Below are 10246 nucleotides of genomic sequence, written 5' to 3' on the forward strand. Positions count from 1 at the left end.
GAGAGATTGATTGCACCACTTCTTGTTTTTATAAGAAACATTAATGTGTTGGGAAATTCCAAATTGTTTGCATAGTCAACTTACACACAGCACTGACACACACACACTTACCACACCAGACATGCCACCAGGGGTCTTTTCACAGTCCCCAGGTCCAGAACAAATTCAAGGAAACGTACAGTATTTTACAGAGCCATTATTACAATGAACCCTCATCTTATATAGTGCAAGTGAATAGCAAACCTGGTTTAACAAATAAAGCAACACCTCACGGCACAATGCCTCCCCCCCATGTGACCTACTTGTTGTGTGTATTTATTGACATGTATGTTTAACTGATAGATGCACGCACGCACGCACGCACGCACACACACGCACACTATATGTCTACGTTATTAAATGTATGTATATTGTAAAATATTTTGTCAAGAATGTATTTTTCAGAATGTGTTGCACCCCAATAAGACTAGCTGTCGCAGTGTGTGTGTATGTGTGTGTGTGTGTGTACGTGCATGCATTTTTGTGTAACGGATGTGAAATGGCTAGCTAGTTAGCGGTGGTGCGCCTTTCAGTCGGTTACGTCACTTGCTCTAAAACCTAGAAGTAGTGGTTCCCCTTGCTCTGCAAGGGCCGCAGCTTTTGTGGAGCGATGGGTAACGACGCTTCATGGGTAACTATTGTTGATGTGTGCAGAGGGTCCCTGGTTCGCGCCCGAGGTCGGGGCGAGGGGACGTACTAAAGTTATACTGTTACATTTGTGTGTGTAAGTATGCCTAAAATTGTCCAGCTGTTGCTGAACCTGGATTCACTTTGTAAAGCCCTCTTTCACATGGAGGCTGAATTCCATTATGTTTTCACACGTTAGAGGGTTATTCCTCGCTCTCCCTCCTCTCACTCTCTCTCACCCTCCTCTCATTTCTCCCTCTCTCTCCCTCCTCTCATCTCTCTCTCTCTCCCTCCTCTCATCTCTCTCTCCCTCCTTTCATCTCTCTCTCACTCCTCTCATCTCTAACTCCACTCATCTCTCTCACTCTCTCCTTCCTCTCATCCCTCTCTCTCTGGTTGGGAGGACAAGGGAGAAAAGGCCTGGGGCAGGACACCTGTGCCTGTGTGTCTATGACTCGGTAAATCACTGATCAGTAGAGTTAACATACGTGTGTTTATGTGTGTGTGTGTGTGTGTGTGTGCACTTGTGTGTGTGCATTCGTGTGTGCGTGAGTGTGTTCATGTTAGAAAGAGAGGACAGACTGTCCATGAGAACCTCAAACAGCTTCTGTTCAGTAACCCACTGATCTCATAATCCAAACATACTGCAATGTTATCATAATTCTACAACAGTTTACAATGTATTGGACCAAAGTAGCACTTATGATCATAGCTCTGTGTATATTTATAAGTAATGTGTGTATATTTATAAGTAATGTGTGTGTATTTATAAGTAATGTGTGTATATTTATAAGTAATGTGTGTATATGTATAAGTAATGTGTGTGTATTTATAATTAATGTGTGTATGTTTATAAGTAATGTATGTATGTTTATAAATAATGTGTGTATGTTTATAAATAATGTGTGTATGTTTATCAGTATTGTGTGTATGTGTATAAGTAATGTGTGTATGTGTATAAGTAATGTGTGTATATTTATAATTAATGTGTGTATATTTATAATTAATGTGTGTATGTTTATAAGTAATGTATGTATGTGTATAAGTAATGTGTGTATATTTCTAAGTAAAGTGTGTATTTTATAACTAATATGTGTACATTTACAAGTAGTGTGTGTATGTTTATAAGTAATGTGTGTATGTTTATAAGTAATGTGTTTATGTTTATAAGTAATGTGTGTATGTTTATAAGTAATGTGTGTATATTTATAAGTAATGTGTGTATATGTATAACTAATGTGTGTATATTTATAAGTAATGGGTGTGTATTTATAAGTAATGGGTGTATGTGTATAAGTAATGTGTGTATGTTTATAAGTAATGTGTGTATGTACTGTATGTAATCCTATACTGTACATTATTTTATGATACACATGGTGGCGAGAGGGAAGAAGGCAACGTAAATAATTGTGATCAGGACAATACACTCATCTCTATCATGGTCGCCGCCGACCCCACTTGATTTGTGGCACGCAAAATGGCAGTCATAAACTATGTCAGCAAGGTGACACCCAGCTATATAGCAGACTCCATGCCACTACACTCACGGCACCTGGTAGACTCAGCCTCTGTATAAAGCCTACAGGCTTTCAGATGCATTGGGACCTCTCCTGTCTTTGCAGATCATAAATACATAAGGGAAAATTTAAAACAGACCTCTTGTCTGGTGAACTGTTAACGACACCTTCTCATGTGGAACAGTGGAGTTATGGGGCTATTATACACACTAGTAGGGTTTTTTTGGCAAAGAGAGCAAGCGGTGATCTCAATTTGAGCCAGGAATACTGGAGGGAGGCCAGGAATACTGGAGGGAGGCCAGGAACACTGGAGGCAGGCCAGGAACACTGGAGGGCAGCCAGGAACACTGGAGGGAGAGGGAGGAATACTGGAGGGAGAGGGAGGAATACTGGAGGGAGGCCAGGAACACTGGAGGGAGGCCAGGAATACTGGAGGGAGGCCAGGAACACTGGAGGGTTGCCAGGAATACTGGAGGGAGGCCAGGAATACTGGAGGGAGAGGGAGGAATACTGGAGGGAGGCCAGGAATACTGGAGGGAAGCCAGGAATACTGGAGTGAGGCCAGGAATACTGGAGGGAGAGGGAGGAATACTGGAGGGAGGCCAGGAATACTGGAGGGAAGCCATGTTTATACTCGGTGGGATGGGAAGGAGGGAGGAGGGAGGGAGGGGGATAAAACATTTTTTCGGTTGAATAAGAAACTGACTTGAGAGAGAAGTTAGAGAAGTCTAGAAGAACAAACAGGTAAACGGTGTGTATACCAGTGGTGGCTGGTGGAGGATACGTAAATCGGAGGATGGGCTCATTGTAGTGGCTGGAATGGAATGAATGGAACCGTATCAAACCAGGCAAAACATATGAAACCACGTGTTTGGCTCCGTTCCATTCATTCCATTCCGTCCTCCTTTAGGTCCTCCAACCAGCTTCTAGGTGCTTCCTGTCTGTGTGTTTGTCACACATCTTTCCAGGTTGACTAGAGGAGACTGATTGAGCCCAGAGAGACAGGAGACCTTTAACGCAGCGCCTTCCCACCACTGAACAACATCTCCAATAAAACATTGCTTGTCATTACCCAAGCGGCCTAGGGACATTTACTTTAAAACATTTTTCATCTAAGACTCCTCAAATGTTTTCCTCTCTTCTCCCTGCGGCTCCTAGTCTCTCCCTCCCCTCTCCTCTCCCTTCACCTCCAATTCCCTCCCTCCCCACTCTCCTCTCCCTTCACCTCCTAGTCCTCCCCACTCTCCTCTCCCGTCACCTCCTAGTCCCTCCTCACTCTCCTCCCCTCTCCCTTCACCTCCTATTCCCTCCCTCCCCACTCTCCTCTCCCTTCACCTCCTATCCTCCCCCACTCTCCTCTCCCACCAGTCACCTCTACGTCCCTCCTCACTGCATCCTGCCGCCTCTCCCTTCACCTCCCATTCCCTCGCGCTCCCCCACTCCCCTCTCCCTTCACCTCCTAGTCCCTCCCCACTCTCCTCTCCCTTCACCTGCTAGTCCCTCCCCACTCTCCTTTACTCACAAATATATTTTATTTCTGTCCTCATCTTTTTCTCTCCTCCTCTTCCTCCTATTTTATATCCCCTGACAGCCTATATTGCTCTTCATCGTTTTAACTTTAATCTTCTATTCACCTTTATTCTCCTTTTCTCTTCTCACCTCCTCTTCTCACCTCCTTTTCACAACTCCACATCTCCTCTTCTCACCTCCTCTTCTCATCTCCTCTTCACATCTCCACTTCACATCTCCTCTTCACACCTCCTCTTCACATCTCCTCTTCTCATCTCCTCTTCACATCTCCTCTTCACACCTCCTCTTCTCACCTCCTCTTCTCACCTCCTCTTCACATCTCCTCATCTCATCTCCTCATCTCATCTCCTCCTCTCATCTCCTCTTCTCATCTCCTCTTCTCATCTCCTCTTCACATCTCCTCTTCTCTTCTCCTCTTCACATCTCCTCTTATCATTCCTCCTTTGTTTACATTCATCTCTCCCCCACTGTGATTCCAGTTTCAGGTTAGGACAGTGTGATGTTTGGGTGGTGGATGTAAGACGGTGTGTAGTGGTTGTGTGATAGTTGTATGGTGGTTGTGTGATAGTTGTGAGGTGGTTGTATGAAATGTATGTTAATGTTGTATGCAAGTTGTATGGTGGTTTTGTGATAGTTGTGTAGATGTTCTGTGATAGTTATGTAGTGGTTGTTTGCTGAAGGTGCTCACACACTCTGGCTATTCACTCTCACCAGGACCTGGGGCCCGTCATCTACAGTCACACAGCTGACAGGACAGGGGCCGTTCATCTACAGTCACACAGCTGACAGGACAGGGGCCGTCATCTACAGTCACACAGCTGACAGGACAGGGGCCGTTCATCTACAGTCACACAGCTGACAGGACAGGGGCCGTTCATCTACAGTCACACAGCTGACAGGACTGGGGCCCGTCATCTACAGTCACACAGCTGACAGGACAGGGCCCGTCATCTACAGTCACACAGCTGACAGGACTGGGGCCCGTCATCTACAGTTACACAGCTGACAGGACAGGGCCCGTCATCTACAGTCACACAGCTGACAGACTGGGGGCCCGTCATCTACAAGTCACACAGCTGACAGGCAGGGCCCGTCATCTACAGTCACACGCTGACAGGACTGGGGCCGTCATCTACAGTTACACAGCTGACAGGACAGGGCCGTCATGCTACAGTCACACAGCTGACAGACTGTGTTAGAGAAAGAGCCTGTGTGGTGGTCTGTATAACAGAGAGAGACCGGGGGGACGGGGGACAGAGGACAGGGGACGGGGGGGTGTAATTGATAGAGGGAGAAAGGACAGTGTCCCTGTGCCTGTAGGAGTGTTCACCTGCTGTGTGTGGCAACAAATGAGGAGGATAAGTGGAGAGGAAGAGAGGAGGAGGAGAGAGGAGGTATAGAGTGACAGCCCCTCCCTACATTTACATTTACGATTACATTTAAGTCATTTAGCAGACGCTCTTATCCAGAGCGACTTACAAATTGGTGCATTCACCTTATGACATCCAGTGGAACAGCCACTTTACAATAGTGCATCTAAATCTTTTAGGGGGGGGTGAGAAGGATTACTTTATCCTATCCTAGGTATTCCTTAAAGAGGTGGGGTTTCAGGTGTCTCCGGAAGGTGGTGATTGACTCCGCTGTCCTGGCGTCGTGAGGGAGTTTGTTCCACCATTGGGGGGCCAGAGCAGCGAACAGTTTTGACTGGGCTGAGCGGGAACTGTACTTCCTCAGTGGTAGGGAGGCGAGCAGGCCAGAGGTGGATGAACCTGCTGCTGATTACTACCATCAACACACTGGTGTCACTTCCTGAAAGTCCTTTACCCCTCAGCTGTCTCTCTCTCAATTCAATTCAAAGGGGTTTATTGGCATCGGAAACAAGCAAGTGAAAGAGACAAAAACCAAAATGGAAATAAACAATAAAAAAATAAAAGTAAACATTAAACTCTCTCTCTCAGTCCTATAGAGTGAAATAAATTGATCTTTGGATATACACTATATATACAAAAGTATGTGTACTGTACACCTATTCAAATTAGTGGATTTGGCTATTTCAGCCACACCCGTTGCTGAGAGGTGTATCAAAATGTGAACACAGCCATGCAATCTCAATAGACAAACATTGACAGGAAAATGGCCCGTACTGACGAGCTCAGTGACTTTCAATGTGGCACCGTCATAACTTTGTGTCAACAGTTTGGGGAAGTCCCTTTCCAGTTCCAGTCATGACAATGCTCCCGTGCACAAAGCAAGGTCCATACATAAATGGTTTGTAGAGATAGGTGTGGAAGAACTTGACCGGCCTGCTCAGAGCCCTGACCTCAACCCCATCGAACACATTAGGGATGAATTGCATTGTGAGCTAGGCCCAATTGCCCGACATCAGTGCCTGTCCTTACTAATGCTTTTATGTGGCTGAGTGAAAGCAAAGCCACGCAGCAATGTTCCAACATCTGGTGGGAAGTCTTTCCAGAAGAGTGGAGGCATCAAATTGGGGACCAACTCCATATTAATGGCCATGATTTTGGAATGAGATGTTGGACTAGCTGATCATGAGATAAACACCCATCTGGCAGCACATCTCCACCTGGATGGGTCTAGCAACCATGCAATGAAAGCAGCATGTTCACATTCACATAGTATTATACGGCAGGTAGCCGTGGTTACCTGTGGTTAGAGCGTTGAACTAGTAACCGAAAGGTTGCAAGGTCAAATCCCTGAGTTGACAAGGTACACATTTTTCGTTCTGCCCCTGAACAAGGCAGTTAACCCACTGTTCCTAGGCCGTCATTGTAAATAAGAATTTGTTCTTAACTGACTTGCCTAGTTTAATATCGGTTAAAAAAAAAGTTTTTAAATACATTATCTATCTTTTGTTTTCTTTCATCCAAACACTAGAATACCTAGCAAGGGCACAGGTGTGTCTCCACATTCATAGCAAAAGGATTGGTCTTTGGTAATCTACCAACTTCWATACATCATGTTTCTTCCCCAGTCTCTGTCGTCTAAGGCCTTTATCTGAAACATTACAGCCTCCCAGGAGAGAGGAAAATGTAGCCTTCCTCTCTTACTTTGAACGTTGTGTGGTTTGAATGGAGCTCAAACATAACTCGATGTAGCACTTGAACCACAGCACTCACCTCCAAGAAGGAGAGAGAAGAGAGAAGGCTCAAAGGAGAGAGGATAGAGAGAGAGTCAGAGAGAGAAGAGAGGAGAGAGACTCCTATTTTATATCCCCTGACAGCCTATATTGCTCTTCATCGTTTTAAATTTAATCTTCTATTCACTTTTATTCTCCTTTTCTCTTCTCACCTCTCTTCTCACTCCTTTTCACAACTCCACATCTCCTCTTCTCACCTCCTCTTCTCATTCCCTCTTCACATCTCCACTTCACATCTCCTCTTCACACCTCCTCTTCACATCTCCTCTTCTCATCTCCTCTTCACATCTCCTCTTCACACTCCTCTCTCACCTCCTCTTCTCAACCTCCTCTTCACATCTCCTCATCTCATCTCCTCATACTCATCTCCTCCTCTCATCTCCTCTTCTCATCTCCTCTTCTCATCTCCTCTTTCACATCTCTCTTCTCTTCTCCTCTTCACATCTCCTTCTTATCATTCTTCCTTTGTTTACATTCATCTCTCCCACTGTGATTCCAGTTCAGGTTAGGACAGTGTGATGTTTGGGTGGTGGATGTAAGACGGTGTGTAGTGGTTGTGTGATAGTTGTATGGTGGTTGTGTGATAGTTGTGAGGTGGTTGTAGTGAAATGTATGTTAATGTTGTATGCAAGTTGTATGGTGGTTTGTGATAGTTGTGTAGTGTTCTGTGTATAGTTAGTAGTGGTGTTTGCTGAAGGTGCTCACACACTCTGGCTATTCACTCTCACCAGGACCTGGGGCCGTCATCTTACAGTCACACAGCTGACAGGAAGGGGCCGTTCATCTACGTCACACAGCTGACAGGACAGGGGCCGTCATCTACAGTCACACAGCTGACAGGACAGGGCCGTTCAATCTACAGTCACAGCTGACAGGACAGGGGCGTTCATTCTACAGTCACACAGCTGAAGGACTGGGCCGTCCATCTACAGTACCACAGCTGACAGGACAGGGCCCGTCATCTACAGTCACACAGCTGACAGGACTGGGGCCCGTCATCTACAGTTACACGCTGACAGGACAGGGCCGTCATCTACAGTCACACAGCTGACAGGACTGGGGCCGTCATCTAAGTCACACAGCTGACAGGACAGGGCCCGTTCATCTACAGTCAACAGCTGACAGGACCTGGGGCCTCATCTACAGTTACACAGCTGACAGGACAGGGCCCTCATCTACAGTCACACAGCTGACAGGACTGTGTTAGAGAAAGAGCCTGTGTGTGGTCTGTATAACAGAGAGAGACGGGGGACGGGGGACAGAGGACAGGGGACGGGGGGGGTGTAGTATGATAGAGGGAGAAAGGACAGTGTCCCTGTGCCTGTAGGAGTGTTCACCTGCTGTGTGTGGCACAAATGAGGAGGATAAGTGGAGAGGAGAGAGGAGGAGGAGAGAGGAGGTATAGAGTGACAGCCCCTCCCTATTTACATTTACATTACATTTAAGTCATTTAGCAGACGCTCTTATCCAGAGCGACTTTACAAATTGGTGCATTCACTTAATGACATCCAGTGGAACAGCCACTTTACAATAGTGCATCTAAAATCTTTAGGGGGGGGGGTGAGAAGGATTACTTTACCTATCCTAGGTATTCCTTAAAGAGGTGGGGTTCAGGTGTCTCCGGAAGGTGGTGATTGACTCGCTGTCCTGGCGTCGTGAGGGAGTTTGTTCCACCATTGGGGGGCCAGAGCAGCGAACAGTTTTGACTGGGCTGAGCGGGAACTGTACTTCCTCAGTGGTAGGGAGGCGAGCAGGCAGAGGTGGATGAACCTGCTGCTGATTACTACCATCAACACACTGGTGTCACTTCCTGAAAGTCCTTTACCCTCAGCTGTCTCTCTCTCAATTCAATTCAAAGGGGTTTATTGGCATCGGAAACAAGCAAGTGAAAGAGACAAAAACCAAAATGGAATAAAATAAAAAAATAAAAGTAAACATTAAACTCTCTCTCTCAGTCCTATAGAGTGAAATAAATTGATCTTTGGATATAACACTATATATACAAAAGTATGTGTACTGTACACCTATTCAAATTAGTGGATTTGGCTATTTCAGCCAACACCGTTGCTGAGAGGTGTATCAAAATGTGAACACGCCATGCAATCTCAATAGACAAACATTGACAGGAAAATGGCCCGTACTGACGAGCTCAGTGACTTTCAATGTGGCGTCATCATTTGTGTCAACAGTTTGGGAAGTCCCTTTCCAGTTCCAGTCATGACAATGCTCCCGTGCACAAAGCAAGGTCCATACATAAATGGTTTGTAGAGATAGGTGTGGAAGACTTGACCGGCCTGCTCAGAGCCCTGACCTCAACCATCGAACACATTAGGGATGAATTGCATTGTGAGCTAGGCCCAATTGCCCGACATCAGTGCCTGTCCTTACTATGCTTTTATGTGGCTGAGTGAAAGCAAAGCCACGCAGCAATGTTAACATCTGGTGGGAAGTCTTTCCAGAAGAGTGGAGGCATCAAATTGGGAACCAACTCCATATTAATGGCCATGATTTTGGAATGAGATGTTGGACTAGCTGATCATGAGATAAACACCCATCTGGCAGCACATCTCCCACTGGTGGGTCTAGCAACATGAAATGAAAGCAGCATGTTCACATTCACATAGTATTATACGGCAGGTAGCCGTGGTTACCTGTGGTTAGAGCGTTGAACTAGTAACCGAAAGGTTGCAAGGTCAAATCCCTGAGTTGACAAGGTACACATTTTTCGTTCTGCCCCTGAACAAGGCAGTTAACCCACTGTTCCTAGGCCGTCATTGTAAATAAGAATTTGTTCTTAACTGACTTGCCTAGTTTAATATCGGTTAAAAAAAAAGTTTTAAATACTTTATCTATCTTTTTGTTTTCTTTCATCCAAACACTAGAATACCTAGCAAGGGCACAGGTGTGTCTCCACATTCATAGAAAAGGATTGGTCTTTGGTAATCTACCAACTTCATACATCATGTTTCTTCCCCAGTCTCTGTCGTCTAAGGCCTTTATCTGAAACATTACAGCCTCCCAGGAGAGAGGAAAATGTAGCCTTCCTCTCTTACTTTGAACGTTGTGTGGTTTGAATGGAGCTCAAACATAATCGATGTAGCACTTGAACCACAGCACTCACCTCCAAGAAGGAGAGAGAAGAGAGAAGGCTCAAAGGAGAGAGGATAGAGAGAGAGTCAGAGAGAGAAGAGAGGAAGAGAGAGAGAGAGAGAGAGAGAGAGAAGAGAGAGAGGAGAGAGAGAGAGAGAGAGAGGAGAGAGAGGAGAGAAGAGAGAGAGAGAGAGAGAGAGAGAGAGAGAGAGAGAGAGAGAGAGAGAGAGAGAGAGAGGAGAGAGAAGAGAGAGAGAGAGAGAGAGAGAGAGAGAGTTGAGAG

Source organism: Salvelinus sp. IW2-2015, unplaced genomic scaffold (genome assembly GCF_002910315.2).
Source record: "Salvelinus sp. IW2-2015 unplaced genomic scaffold, ASM291031v2 Un_scaffold1400, whole genome shotgun sequence".
Lineage (NCBI taxonomy): Eukaryota > Metazoa > Chordata > Actinopteri > Salmoniformes > Salmonidae > Salvelinus > Salvelinus sp. IW2-2015.